We start from the raw sequence: 16,605 nt of genomic DNA on the forward strand, positions 1-16,605 counted from the left end.
CAGATAAGGAGTCTTTGATGCAGTTATCCGATGCAATCTGGAGGGTGATCAGAATGGCTGCCACTTCTGCCCATTGTGATGACTGTGGGCCCAGGTTGAAGTATTTGGGTGGACAAGGTTTGTTGTTCACCCACAAGACTCCTGCTCCAGCCTTTAGGGTACCCTGGTGGTTGTATGAGCAACCATCGACGTAGGCCGTTGGCATGCCTTGGCATACATTTTCTTCAAAGTACCTATGACTGGTGGATTGTTGCAGCTGGGTTTCCATTGGCTCCAACGTGGCGTTTGGTATGTCATCAGAGCAACTTTGACATGCGGCAAGTCCATTGCCAAGTGCAGATCTGTGATTCTGAGCATACCGTGCTTCAATGTTACGGCCCTGGAGGGCCATCAACCACATAGCTATGCGTGCGTTTGTCACGATCCCATCTCTGATACGTTGACTATTGAGGAACATGACAGGCTGGTGGCAGGTCTCAATGATCACCTTTTGTGCTCCAATGTAATTGGAGCATCGCTGAATTGCCCAAACAGTGCAGAGCAGGGCTTTTTCACAGTCTGAATATTTAAGCTCGGGTGGGAGCAGAGTTTTGCTGGCATAAGCGACCACTCTTTTGTCCTGATCGTGTCGTTGGTACAGACCAGCGCTGAGGCAGTGGTTGGAGAATCCAGCTTCGAGGTAGAACTCCTTATGAGGATCCGGGTAGGCAAGACATGGAGCTGAGCAAAGATGTCGTTTGAGTTCAGTTACAGCCGTGTCCTGGGCTTCAGTCCACAGAAATGGGCAGTCTTTTTTAAGAAGGAAAGTTAGGGGTCGTGCAATGTCAGAGTAATTTTCAATGAATTGTCGTGAGTAATTGCACACTCCTAAGAAACTTCGCAGTTCTGTGATGTTTGCAGGAGTTTTAATGTTCTGTATGGCCTGTATTCGGCTAGATTGGGGTTCAATACCATGTTGTCCTATGAGTAGTCCGACGTAGTTCACCTTGGTTCTACCCCATTGTCCCTTATGAAGAGCAATCTTAGCACCTGCTGTGGTTAATTGGTCCAGGACGTGGTCTATTTCTTTTAGGTGGTCGGCTACAGTCTTACTTTTCATTAGGACGTCATCTACGTAGATGAGATTGCCTCTTACTCTGGCATCCGGGCACGCTTTGTTGAGGAAGATGTTGAATTCAGCTGGTGAGTTGGCATAACCAAAGGGGCACCGTGTGAAGGTGTACTGTCGGTTTCCAAAGGTGAACGCCAGCTTGTGTTGATCTTCTGGGTGCACCGGTATAGTCCAGAATCCTGAGGCTACATCAAGTGTAGAGAAGATGGTAGCCCCCCTTATGCTGGGGATCTCTTGGTCCAGCTGAGTCATCGGCCATCGTGACAAAGGTACTTGTTGATTAAGTTTCCTGTAATCGATTGTTGGTCGCCACTTGCCATTTGGCTTAAGGACAGGCCAAATGGGTGCTGAGTAGGTGCTGTTGCAGGGCCGGATGACACCCTTTTCCAGCATAGAGTTGATGATCTCTTGTACTGGCTCATGTGAAGCAATGGGGATTTTGTACTGTCTGACGAACGTGGGGGGAGCATTTGGGTGAGAGGGAATGCGTACCATATCAAGGTTGGTGAGGCCGCAGTCCAAAGAGTCTTTGGCAAATGATGCTTTGTACTTGTACAGGACCTGTCGAAGTTTTTGGAGGTCTTCAATGTCCTGTATGGCATCTGCATCCTTCAGGATTTGTTGAACTTGTGCCTCAAATCCCGGATAGGGCTCCTCCATCGTTGCGTCATCCGTCTTGTTGACAGTTACTGGAGCGGTGACTTCATTGCCTTCATAGATGGGTTGGCTACAGACTGTGTATACTGAAAGATAGTCTTTAATCATCTCGGTCCTACACACCTGTTCTTTGGCGATTGGCATGACAGAGACAAGTGAGATCATCTGGAAGGGGGCTGTGTAAACTGTGTTATCTAAGCTTCCTTCTGGAATCAGTGGTGGTGGGATGGGGCCTATAAACTGGTACGGTGAGTTCAAAGTCATGGAAATTTTGGCTCATTAACCATCCTACACGGTAGCCTTTGGGAAGTTTAATAGGTGTAGCCGTGCAGTTATTGAACAGGATGTACACTGCACGGGATGTAACTTCAGTGAGGGGTGTGGCTTCCAGGGTGAGGCCAAGCTCCGTGCACTCCATTGATGGCTGGAAATAGGCCAGTGTGTGGCTGAGAGTTTGGCCACACCGCATGTTGAGCCGAACAGTGACTCCTTTGGTGTAGGCCGGTACTGCAGTTTCAAGTTCGTTCACCAGGGTACAGACTTCTGGGATGGTCTGACCTGATGCAAGGTGTCTATGATCAATGGGGCCCTTTGGGGGTTGTGAGATCAATGGTGCCCACACCACATCATTAATAGTGTCTATGTGAGCTTGGAGGCGGACTAGGATATCTGCCCCAAGGTAGACATCGTGTGGTGAATCATGAAGAACAAGGAAGTAATGGGTTAAAGACCGGCCATTCCAGTTCAAGTTCAAAGCGCAGACTCCTTTAGCAGTTACCATGGTTGACAGGTGAGAGTCCAATGGGAATCGCGTGCTTTTAGCTACAAAAGGAATGTCCGGTGTGTGTAGAGTGAGTGCTTTAAACAGCTTGGGGCTGATGGCTGAATTGTCTGCCCATAATGCCAAAACAGTGTCTGTTATTACCATGTCGTTCAGGTAGATTGCTTCCTTGACCAGAGGAAAGTAGCTGTCTGGGTCCTCGGCTGGTTTTAGGGAGCAGAGTGGAGTTCCTGAACTTGGGGTTGACCTTGAGTCGGTGTTCTCGCGACCGGCTGGGTTTTGGCCATTGACCTCTGTGACCTGGCAATGCACTTTGACTGAGTTGATTGCGGGAAAAAGGCAGTGGTTCTCGCACTTGAGCCCAGATTTTTAGCTGTTTGAAATCCATCAGTGGCTCGAAGCGATCTAGCAGGTCCTTGCCAATGAGGAGAGGATGAGTGTCCATTGGTGAGATGTACACCGGGTGTACCAGGCTCATGGGACCGATGGTCAAGTGTATGGGAGCTATTTGTTCCAGTCGGACCTCATTTTGGCTGTATGATTGAACATTCAATGCGCACCTCTGCGGCTGGAGAGTCCGATTCTGTTTCTTAGCTTCTTCCATGAGTCTGTGAAACAACTGTGATGACATTAGCGTGAGGTCAGCTCCAGTGTCAACAAGGGCCTCTAACCTCATCTCTTCTTCCAACGTGATGGCTAGATATAGTTTCCTGGCCACTCCCTTTTCAATCAGATTTCCCAAAAGCCTTGGTACAGGGGCCTGCGTGGTGACTGACAGGCAGTTAGGGGTGGTATCTGGTTGTTCGGAATGAAAACAGATAACTAACACAGCACTCTCGGGTATTTGGGGATCTTGATTGATGGCTGACTGAAATGTTCTGTTTGAATCTGGATGTTCGGCCGTCGGTTGAGGTGTTGTTTCTGAGTTGGTGGGGGTGTTTGCAGAGATCTGTGAATTGTCTTTAGGAGGAGTGCCTTCTGAAGGGTCGTCGATTTTCGCCACTCGTAGTCACAAGGAATCTGGCTTATCCTTCTTGTTTTGCTTGGTAGGCCCTTTGTGCATCAAATCCCTTAGTATCTTCAGGATCTCTGCTGACTCTGAGGTGTCTGTGCCGTTCTGCTCTGGAGAACAATGAGGTTTGGACCGATCACAGGGGTGTTGAGGTGCATTCCTCTGGTGACGGTTTGGGCTGGTTGCCCTTGCTACTGCCGATCGGTGATTCCTAGGTCGGCGATTACCTTCCCATGCAGCACCGCCCCTTGGATCGTCCCACGAACGTGTCCTGCTCCAGGGCCTCTCGGGATATCCTGTCTGACGCTTAGGTCGAGCACCAGCGTGGTCGCGCTGTTCTTGGGTGCCAATAAAATCCCTTGCCTCTCTGTGGACAGGCCTAGCATCGTGACGTGGTTGGGAGCCCTCCAAAGTGAGCTCGGGGTATTGCTCAGAGACAGGAAGAATGACAGGATTTTTCATAGTCTTTTCAGAGGCAGTCTTGACCTTTACATAGGCCTTATGGGCTAAGTCCCGCAGCTGTTGAGTTGTCATGGTGCGGGGGCATGCCGTGACTCCCAAGTGGTGGCTCACGCTAGGATGCAGGTTACGCAGGAAAAGAGTTCTGAAGTTAAAATCCTCCTCCATCTCTGGCTCATTTCTGGCACCAAAGTATGTTCGTCTCAGTCTGTTGTAATAGGCCTGTGGGGTTTCGAGGCGGCCCTGTTTAAGGTCCATGGCAGCAACCAATCCCTGTTCAGATTCTGGGTCTGAAAACTCCTTAATTAGAGCCTGCTGCAGTTGCTTGTAATCCCCTTTTACAGTTTCGGACTGCCGGTCTAGGAAACTGCGCACCTCTCGACTGGATGTTATCCTGAGCAAATACAGTCTGTCTCTTGTGGGAACATTTGGCATGGTTTGCAGATGAAAGTTAATATCTTGCAGGTAGGCGTGTATGTCATGTCCTCCTGCAGGATTTGGTGTAAACGTGGGGATGTTTCTGGCTAGCTTGTCCAGGTCCTTGGGAGCCATGCTGCAGTTTGTAGGGATTCTCTGCTGACGCTCCCATCCCTCATTGGCAGTCACAGGCTCTCGGATGCTGGCAGGTGATGTTTTAAACCGCAGGCTATCAGCTTCCTCTTTCTCGGAGGGTGCTTGGCTGGGAAGTCTGATCCTGCTTGCCGGGGGGGGGATCGGTAGTGTAACCCTCCCCCTTTCGTTCAGCTTGAAATATGTATGCGTACTTTAGTTCTCTTTGCACGGTATCAAATTCAGACTGAAGTTGGTCGTGTTGCTGAGCCAAGTTTTGGGCTTCAGCTCGGGCTGATTGAAAGTGTCTCTCGGAGGCTTTGAATTTTGCATCCCTCTCTTTCAGTTCGGTTTCAGCCCGTCGTAATAGAGTCTCTGCTTCATGGAGCTTGCATTCTAGGTCATTGCGGGCCTGCTTTTCCAACCGTTCTCGGGCTTCTATGTCTGCACGGAGGTCGGTCAAGGCGTCCTGAAGCTTTTCCCTCTCTTCCTTTAGCTCGGAGTTGCACTCCTCTTTTGCCAGCTCCTTGGTCTCTAGGGTTAGTTGATCTAGGCTTTTCTGGGCCTCTGCCTGGTTCCTGCGGGCCTCCTCAGCCTGAAGCTTTAATGCCGTTGTCTCCTGCTCCAGGAGGGTGACGTTTCCGTCGCTCAGCTTCAACTGGGCGACGAGGTTGTGGGCGAGGCTACCCATGGCCTTGGCCAGCTCCTTGTGGGCGTAGCTTTGTGTTGGATCTTGGGCCATCAACTGGTCCAAGTTGTCATCCAGCTGCTCACGGTTCAGACCCTGTATGTCTTTAGTCGCCTCGGGTAGGAGCGCATCCGTCATTGCGCTCAACCAGGTCTCTAGCTGGTCCCAGTGGGCATCAGGGCTAGGCGATCTGGACATACTGGCAAACTGAGGGTGAGAGAGAAAAGCACAAAGGGCCAATGCAAGTCCTTACAAGTTTAGTGAGCTCTATAACACTTATATGTTATGTGTTGTGCAGCTAACTGGGTGAACAGTCAGTGGCGTAACTCAAACACCTATTTATCCTACTTGGTGAATTGGCGTGGTGGATAGAAGGTGTGTGAGTGAGTGTGTGTGGGCACAGGGAAATGGTTGGAGTAAATGTTTCGATGGGTCTAAACTTAGGGTGTCATTCTAATGACCGGGGAGTTTACTTCATCAACATATTACTGAGAATTCCCTGATGGCTCATGCAGATTCAGTCTTCCAGAAAACAAAAAGTAAAACAAAATTAAATCAATAACAAAACAAAATAAAGAGATAGAAAAGGGCTAGAGAGGGTTGCTTAACTTTGCACCGCTGGTTGGGAACCCTAGGGTTATGACAGGGCCTGCAGGTAGGGGGCGCTATGGTGTCATCTAACCTAGGGAGGCAGCTAAGCTCAAAAACAACAGGGAAAACTACACAGTTTAAAAGCGGGGGAAGGGAGCGTTCCTACTTCCCTTTCTTCCTATAGAAAATCCGTAGGGGCTGTACCTTATTTGCATAGACCTGGCGTGAAATGAGGGCTTCCAGATGGGTCCCAGGTAAACAAATCCAACTCTCCAGCATCTCCGGACACACAGCAGCAATCACCCAGACCCCTCGCCCTACACGCCACTCAGGTGCGACCACTCAAACAGTCACAACTCTCAGCCCAACCTGACCGTACCGAGTGGGTTACCGACTGGTGGGCACAGAGAAACCTGGGATTTTACCCGGGGGTGCCACTCGCAACAGACATAGCCCGTAGGCTTTTCTTCCCGCTAAGTGGCACTTCCCGGGGTTATGTACCCCAGAATTTACTGCAGTGCACCACCCATCGGCCCCCACTAAACATAGGAGTGCCAGTGGCTGAAAGTCTCCCTGCGTGCCGTCACCTAGAGCCGGGGACAAAGGTATCTGAGAAATCCACCACCAGTGCCAGACACGCCAAGAGAGCCGGATCCGCTCACCAGGTCCACTTAGGAGAGCCATCACTTCACTACCCAGGCAGCTCTAGGGGAAGAATTAATGACATAGCTAGAACTACACAGAGATGAGAAAACCAAATTGTTAAAGGGCGAAAAACTCTTTAAATCAAATTTTAATAAAAAATTAAAAACAAATTGTGAATTAATTTGAAATCAAATTGTCAAATATTCAATCCATAAATTAAAACATTTGATACTTTAATCAAATTAAATTAATGATGTTCCTAGGTGGGGGGCTTTATAGGGAGTAATGAGGAAATGGAAACAAATAAACCTACAATGTTGAAAACTGAAAAACAAAAATAAGAACCAGTAACCTGAAAACTAATTATTATTATTACAATAATTAATTAAACTGAAACTCAAAATCAAATAAGTAAATAAATAAAAATAAACTGAGAAGTCAAAACAAGAAAAATGGAAATGAGAGAAGTTAAGAAAGGAAGAGACTGACTGAGAGGACCCACAAGGTGGGCGTGGTCGAGCCACGCCAAAAGGAAGTCAGGGAGGAAGGGGTGGAGTTAGGAAAGTGTTAGTCACCTACACACGCTACACTGCCCTCTGGTGTTAGTGAGTCGTAACACCATATCCTCTGACTTCAACGTGATTACCATCTCGTTTACACAAAGACTTTAACAATCACTTTAATTTGAACATTCAAGCGGCAATTGCTGTAGAAAAGAATTTACATATAAAATAAACGTCAAAACACAAGTCAACCAATAACTTTCTTAACTGGGTCTACAAGACAATTATGCTACAGAAATTGACGTCAGCTTGATATAAATTCAAATCAAATCGCCCGCTTTGGGGGCGTCACGGATGGTGACGTTCGATCTCGGCGGATCTAAGCTACGCGTCAGTTCACTGACTGCACGCGTGCGGCGGGACCTCTTCGCTGCCCAAACTGAGTTTAAAAACACACAGTAATACAAAACAAACACACAACGGGATTTCTTCGCCGTCGTACAATTAACTTGATCAAGATTCTAAAACACTTCCCTTTTAACGTTCGTCATCTATTGTTTAACTCCACAACATCCAGTAAAGTAAAGTACAAAAACAATATCCTTACGCCTTGTTTACGAGGAAACAAAAAGCACGCATTAGCTAGCTAGGCTAATGGTTCAACTTCGGGAAGCGGTGTATATTTAGCTGAACCCTCATTGGAAAATGCATCAATGGCTTTACATCAGTCTAAAATACACAAAATTCGGCCGTATACATGAAACTGGGAGGAAATCCGCTCCACAATTTCCTTCGCGCTAACAGAGGATTTCTTCGCTCAAATTAGGGCGGTAAAAAATATCTCGTGACTCGCTATAAAAGGTTTCCTCGTGATATAGGGTCAAATTTGAAATAGCAGTTATCTCGCTCATCATTAACAGTGACTGGAGTTTTCCTGGATTGAAACTCAGAGTGTGTTTCGGCGCAGAAACTTCACTATTCAATAATTCATTCATACAAAGAGCGAGTTTTACGTTTCGCTCAGCGCGCATTACCGTTACACACAAATGCAGACACAAATGAAACTGAAACTGGCTCTCCTCACAAACAACGTTTAAAACTGCCCGCGCATTCTCCACCAATTATGTAGTGTATTTCGGGGGAAACTATGAGTTTGATCACAGTAAAAGACGTATAATTAATGATGACTAACTATACCTGTTTTATACACTTAATACACGGATTCGGCAGACCTGATAATAGCGACAAACTAAATTCACTCGTCCAGCGAGTGATCCGCAGATCGTATATCAAATCTAAGAAATATTACTTTCCTGGCCTTGGAAACATAACACTCTTACTGTATGTAGTACAGTACCGCTCCAGAAATTATAACGAAATCAAGCAGTTTAAGTGACGTTAATATGTGATAAAATTACACAGCAACAGTTTAATTGTGAATAACACAAATGCGGGTTTATTTACTACACTAAAGGGGAAACAAACGACTGACTAACAAAATAACAAATGCTAACAAACAAAACATGAAACATAAATGCAGTAAAGAAAAGTAAGAAATAGACAAAGGAAATAATGGCAGTATTACAAAACGGCTATTCACATCTGCATGAACCATCAGACAAATCTCCTTAAAAAGGGGTTACGCTTAAACGCAGCTGTATAGAATAATTTCTAATACTTGCATTGGTCTCCTTCGAGTGTGCCTGGACAAGGTTTTGTGCCCGTGGAAGGTGGTTCTCAAAGTCTTGATGGTTTCGATCCTTCGGCTTCTCTCGGGTAGCCGGATTGGCGGATGAAGTCAGAAGCGAACTTTGCCGAAGTAATTTTGCCGAAGAGAATCTGTCTCCGAAAAGAGGCAGGACTCAGGAGGTGGTTCGAACAGGAGCGCGCGAACACGGAAGAAACTGAGCACTGTTTGCTTCTTTCAGAGATGATTTAAGCCTAAACAGATTCACGCCCTCAGAACTGGGTTATCCAATGTGATGAGTCGATTTTGGAGGGGAATCCAGGGTTCTTTGTTCTGGACATTAGCTCATTTGCATTGAGGGTCACTTATAATCTGGGCTGTATTAATTCATGAAATATGATATATTGAGTATAGTGTAAAATACATTTCTATGGTGTACACCATCTTTTAAGGAATGAAAAGGGAAACATTTGGATATAAAACAAGCCATGATTATAAGTACATTGACCTGAAGTTTGTATAAAAACACAATATAAAGAGAATACACTTAAACACACATGCTTTTGAGATTACAGGCGAGGCCGGTTAACATGGGGACAAAGATACAATGTGAAAATGTTGGTTTAAACCCGTTTTAAACTATTCTTGTGTGGTTAAAGAAAAAGAGGGAACATTCAAACTAGTCTGACCATTTGCCCTCATTCCTGTTTAACACATCTGGTGTCCATCTATAGTCACAAGACCCCATCCTCCCTGTTCGAAGATCTTTGAAGTCCACTAGTGTTTGTTGGGATTTATCCTGGTCAATTGACGAATGTGTTACAGGAAGACAGTTGGGTCAGACTTGCTGGCACCGATTTGGGTCCCACTGAAAGGTCATGGTAATTAACGACCGTCAATGGTCCTCTTTATTACAAACAACACCCCAAATCTTCGGATGCCGGTTAGGCCCTTTTGAGAAATCAACAGTTTTACGATGTCCCACAATGGTTTTCTCTGTTTCGACACCCGGATCTCTAATCACGGGGGAGTCGACCCCTACTGAGAGGTCAGGAGGTGTTATGAGGTGACAAATGGTCCCCTTTTGTCTGGGTAAGATCCTACAGCAGGGTGGAAAAAGTATGTGAAACCCTAGGCTAATGACTTCTCCAAGAGCTAATTGGTGCCAGGAGTCAGCCAACCTTGGGTCCAATCAATGTGATGAGATTGGATGTGTTGATTAAAGCTGGCCTGTCCAATAAAAAACACACACCAGTTTTGAGTTTGCTGTTCTGAAGAAGCGTTGTCTGATGTGAACCATGCCTCGCACAAAAGAGCTCTCAGAAGACCTACAATCAAGAATTGTTGACTTACATAAAGCTGGAAAGGGCTACAAAAGTATATCTAAAAGCCTTGATGTCCATGTGTCCACGGTAAGACAGATTGTCTACAAATGTCGAACTGTTGCTACACTCCCTAGGCGTGGTCGTCCTGTAAAGATGACTGCAAGAGCACAGCGCAGAATGCTCAATGAGGTGAAGAAGCTGCTTTGCTGCCTCAGGCCCTGGACGGATTACTGTCATCGATGGAAAAATGAATTCCAAAGTTTATCAAGACATTTTGCAGGAAAACTTAAGACCATCTGTCTGCTAACAGAGGATGGACGATGCTACAGGACAACGACCCAATGCATAGAAGTAAATCAACAACAGAATGGCTTCAACAGAAGAAAATACGCCTTCTGGAGTGGCCCAGTCAGAGTCCTGACCTCAACCCGATTGAGATGCTGTGGCATGACCTCAAGAGAGCGATTCACACCAGACATACCAAGAATATTGCTGAACTGAAACACTTTTGTAAAGAGGGATGGTCCAAAATTTCTCCTGACCATTGTGCAGGGCTGATCTGCAATTGTAGGAAACGTTGGTTCACATACTTTTTCCACCCTGCACTGTGAATGTTTACATGTTGTGTTCAATAAAAACATGAAAACGTATAATGTTTGTGCGGTATTAGTTTAAGCAGACTGTGTTTCTCTATTGTTGTGACTTAGATGAAGATCAGAACACATTTTATGACCAATTTATGAAGAAATCCAAGTAAGCCCAAAGGGTTCACATACTTTTTCTTTCAACTGTAGAAACATATCTGCAATATAACTTTCAAAACCATGTGTGATTAGATACAAAACGAAGGCTATCGTCTTTCTATGAATGTTTGTCTATGAAAAAATATAACATAATTATATTATATGCATACAAAAAGAAATGTAATACTTAAAATACAGTGGGATCAAGATGATATACTTCTGAAAAAGACATGACCGTTACATGAATGAAGGATAATGTACAAGCAGTAAGTTCAGTGCACATCTGAAACCTGACACCCTATAGGAGGGGTGGACAATCTTGGTCCTGGAGGGCCGCAGCTCTGCAGAGTTTTGTTCCAACCCTTATCAAAAACACCTGATCCATCTAATCAAGACCTTAAGGATCAGTGTTTCCCAATCCTGGTCCTCGGGGCTCCCCTCCCAGAATGTTTAACACGTGTCTCTATATAAAACACCTGATTTAACTCATCGCTCTAATGACAGAATGTTTGAAATGTTTCTCTAATGAATACACTAACAAGCTGATGATTGAATCAGGTGTTTCACATACACTGAAAACTATGTGGAGTAGGATTTACTTGATTTGGGATTTACTCAATTTTCACTCAGAAATGAGAGTTCATTTTAAAGGAGCAGTTATGTAAGAGTTAAACACAATTATCTGAAGCTTTCATTAGAACTTCTCAGGTAAAGATTACTTTGATAGTAAACATCCAACATAAGAAACCACCATTGCTGTGATCATCAGACGTTTTGATCTTGAAACTATAGAAGTGCAATTGGTGTGTTAATGAATACTGAGCTTTAGGCCTATAGGGTTTTAGAGATTCATGAGCTTCTTAAGTAGTAATCTAATTATGTGATTGCTTGAAGCACAACCCTTGAACATGTTTAATCATTCTGCATAACTTTTGTATGCAATATATTAAATCATCTTTGAGGAGAAACACATCAAGAATCAGTGTACGAAACTCAACATTGGTAGCAATCAACAAAATAAAACTTCATGTGGAAATGCATGCTGGGTAACATCATAGTACAAACTCATTCCTGACTCCCAGCCTGCGTTGCAGTTGATCTGTTTATCTGAATTAGTTTGATGATTGTCAGCATTGTTGATGTGTAAGTGGGTCAGAAAAGGTTGTTTTTCCTTCTTAATATTTAAAAATTTTGCTCGTCAATCATACTCATTATTTGAGGAAAACCTGTTTCTAGCTTCTTTCAAGTAAATCCTACTCCACATTTTTTCAGTTTATATAAAACACCTGTTTCAGCTGATCAGTATGTTCATAGATATTTCAAACAGTCTGCCGGTAGACTGATGATTTAAATCAGGTGTTTTATATAGACAGACACATCTAAAACATTCTGGGAGTCGTCCCCTGAGGACCAGGATTTGGAAACACTGATCCTGAAGGGCTTGATTAGATGAATCAGGTGTGTTGGAGCTGGTTAGAGCTAAACTCTGCAGAGCTGCGGCCCTCCAGGACCAGGATTGCCCATCCCTGCCCTGTAGGGTTTAGTGCATCTGGCTTTGGGGGCGCCTTCGTTTTGAACTGTCACTATAATTAATAAATAAACTATAAATAATATATATATATGTAAGCTGTCAATAGATTATTTGTTTTGCTAAATTAATCACACTATTTTCATGTGATTAAATGCGAGTTATCGCCAAAATACACTATTTATTTTGTTTAACATGTTTATTTTAGTTCTGTCAATCGATTAAAAAAACTAAATAACTAATCACACACAGAATTTATGTCTTTAAATTTAAATCGACAAACCAACATTCACCGGTCCATATCTCCGGTCCGGAAATACTTAGAGAAACGAGTCAAGACTCATTGGAATGGTCTCATTAGCTTTCCTGTAGCTCAGTGGTAGGAGCATTGCGTTAACAACGTAATGCTCTTACCACTTGCGTTAACAACGCAAGGTTCTGGGTTCGCTCCCAGGGAATTGCAAATACCTATGTAAAATGTATAGGATAAAGCAATGTAAGTCGCATTGGATAAAAGCGTCTGCCAAATGCCTAAATGTATAAATGTATGTAATGTCTCCGCCAGGGCATTCGAAGAATGCTGGCGGCATCATGCCCATCAGTTTAGAAGACTTGTGACCAACATAATTTCTGTAAAGCTTATTCATTAATAAGAAAGTTATAGCAGTGTTCTTTCTATGCGAGTTCGGTATTTTCTCGTATGTCCTAAGTGCGACAATACTTAGAGCCGATAAAAAACAGGGTTCGCATTTGTAAGACAATGAGGTTACGCAGAAATTGCTACTCACAACATAATAACACCTGGTTGCTGATCTTTACATACCTGTCTGACATTTACAAGTACTCTGATAGCATATAAATGCCTATATCCGTGTTTATGTGTGTTTGTTATACGCATGCACACAATTAATCATCAATGGCCAACATTTCATACCGCAAATGGTCAGCATATGTTGCTCTATGTTTTTGTCTTTTTCCATTTAATTCGTAATTATGAACAAGGCATTAATGTGAATTTTATTGCAGTTGGTGTATGGTTTTGGTTGGGCAAGCCATAACAGACGTAATTGCGCTTAGCGCCATATTGCTTGTCTTGATGTCATCCAAAGCACATATGTAAGCGTTCTACCTCATATTTTGCATATGGGGAGGGGAGCAGAAGCTTATTTGCATTTAAAGATACATAAAAAAGGCACGTTTTACATTGCGGCCACAAATGCCCATGTTCAACATCTTGTATTGAAAGATATGTGGTGCATTTTTAGCTGAAACTTTACAGAGATACTGACTGTTTTTACATTGCAGAAAACCCCTGGATTAGATGCCTTTTAAATGAGGCAAAAACAATCTTGAAAAACAATAAATAAAACAATTCACTGTTTGTCCATTTAGAGGAGACATTTACTTGCTTATTTTTGCTGGCATAAAGTAACGTCTCAACTGATTATTATGACCCCGTAGGTCATCATTTTACCAAAGGTCATGCGTGTTTATCGACCACTTTTTCCTGATAAACTATAGTGGGAGTGTAATTGCTTTGGTAAGTTAGTACTACAATTAACTAACTAAATAAATAAACTTAAACTAGACTGGTCAAGCTGGAGTCTTCAAGTCTGACCAGCAAACCCAGTTTGAGCAGCTAAAATAAAATAAATAAGCAAGAAATAAAGCAAACACTGACTACACCTTTTTTGGTAATAATGCTCAATAGCCATTCCCCTGAGCTGTATGTTTTAAACCTGCACATATGAGGTGAGAATACATTTTTAAAGAGTTATTAACATTAGACAATAAAAATTACATTTCATGCAGTCTGTTATGTTGCCGTGTTTGAAAGTAAGCAGTCTACCAAGTTGTAAGTCCGAAGGTGAATGATTAACAAAGTTATTGGCTTGTAATAAAGGGAGTCGACTCTGAATCACGCAAGCGAGACGTGGCCTTGTCCGAGCCTCTAACCGCCGCATATCAAAGTCACTAGAAATAGTCCCCGCCTACGTTTTGCTGGAACTGCAAAGAAAACTTTACTCTCCTCCCACAAACATCACTTGTTTGTGATATAAGTACATCATGTCTAGAACCTGTATTCTACGTTGTGATACAAAGTCCGTCTTATTTACACTATCAAAGGGAGAACTTCTGAGGAAACAATTGTTACAATTCATTTTTCAAACTACACAAATGGAGTATCACCCCAGAGATTTACTTTGCGTGTGTCATATAATCAAAGATTGCTTCAATAATCTTGGCACTTTCTGTCATGAAATGAGGGAGAACCCAATGGCAGGCAGCGGTAATATGGTGAGACGAAAGACTTTTATTTGAAAACATAAAAACAAAGACCCACGATGGGGTAAAAACTGGAACAAGAAAATAATATACCAGCACAGGACATAGACTAACTAAACCCTAGACTAACAAACACTTGACATGGACTAAACTAACTGAACACTTTCTAGGACCGACGACACAGCAATAACAGCGACATGCAACAACGGTAGACATCTGAAGTGTACGGGAACAAAGGTCCACTGAACGCACGCACACACACAGACACACACACAGGACCATGAAACATGAGGACTATTTAAAGGGGAAGAAATCAAACAGGGACAGGTGCTGGGGATGAACTAGTCAACAATCAATAAGGAGACGAAAGGGCAGGAAACACAGACGAGACCCGGAGAGAGAATGGAAGGCCAAAGGGGACAAAAACGTCTCTCCACGTATAACAGGGAGTTCCGTTCTAATTCTGTATCAAAACCAAGAAATATCTGACAAGAAGAGGCCCAATCATGACACGGTCACTGCAGGATATGTTAAACGACTATCCTTGAAAGAGGGTTAATACCAACTTTATTTGGACCAATTAGATCCACCGAATCCACCAAGTGTGACTATTTATTTTTGTCGTAACTTCAAGAAATTCTGTGTTTAGCTTATGCATATAATGCTAACTTTTACATGTGCTGTTATTTCTGGGGTATTACAGTTTGTTTATCTAGCTATGAACTTGGGTAACAACTTCAAGGAATTGGAAGAAGGAGGCGGGAACCGGCAAACATTTAATCAACTTTTTAATAAAATTAACAAACCACAAAACGAAAGAAAAATGCAAGCAGCTACCTCAAGGTCGTCTGCCAGTCACACAAACATAATAAACCATAACGTAAAGTGCAGGCCTGGTCCCCCGCCATCTCTATCTATATACTGTATATAATATCCAACCACCTTTGAAACCATAATCCAGTAATGATGGTAGGCATTCCATTTGCGACACATGATAAAAGTGTTGACCAATCACAGCAGATCTGACCAATCACATGGCACTAGGCTAATGAGTAGGGGGGGATTAGACGGATGAATCGCGGAACGAGTCAGTCAAGAAGTAAGGTAAGAATGACAGCCTATTATTACGTCATAATAGTGTTTTTACACCTTGTATGTACATAAACTTGTTGTTGGACACTCCATAAACCAAATTAGGACCTTAAAAATCATGTTACTTACTCTTTAAAGTTTAAACGCATCTTTCATAATATGTTTGAATAAAACAATTAGAATAAACTTAATTATAAATCATAAATAAGAATTTTGAATTAAGTAATGTGAATAATGTAGGTTGAATATCATAAAGAAAACAAAAAATGTAATAAGATATTTGTAGATGTCCATTGTGCAAACTTGGACATCACCTTGTGGCTGGGACTTTACATAAAATGGTAGATAGGTGTAATTAGCCACACTTTTCGAATTTAAATTAGACCAAAGTAATGCTAGCTGGTCAGAGTTCTTATGCAAGAGGCCCCTCCAGTTTTTACAAAATTAAGTAAAAAGTAAATAATTGTTCTAATAAACAAGTTGAGGAAAAAGAATGAAAGTTTTTAATGTTAACTTGAAAGAAATGGAATGTATTTGTAAATGAATGTCTTGTAGTACTGTTGTTCTAGAATTATGTCACGTAATTTCAGCTGTCCATTAATTTCTATAATCTTTTATAAGGTATGTGGTAACATTGTTTAATAGATGACTATAGGTCTCTTCATTAAATGTTAATGTAAATTATTCTCTTCCCCTTTCTGTTTTAATGTTAATCATTTGCTCTTTTAGTTATATGTTTCCCAATTATATGTGTTGACCAGTGTTGGGTAATTTAAACGTAAATTAAAAAGTAATTAATTACTAGTTACTCATTACATATTCAATAGTGTAATTAGATTACTGTCCAAATTACTCTGTCCAAAAAGTATTTAGTTACTCATTACTAATTACTTTCTATATCCTACATCAACCTTGATAATTAAGTGATTCAAGAATATACATGAAACG

Source organism: Triplophysa dalaica, chromosome 6 (genome assembly GCF_015846415.1).
Source record: "Triplophysa dalaica isolate WHDGS20190420 chromosome 6, ASM1584641v1, whole genome shotgun sequence".
NCBI classification, from domain to species: Eukaryota; Metazoa; Chordata; class Actinopteri; order Cypriniformes; family Nemacheilidae; genus Triplophysa; species Triplophysa dalaica.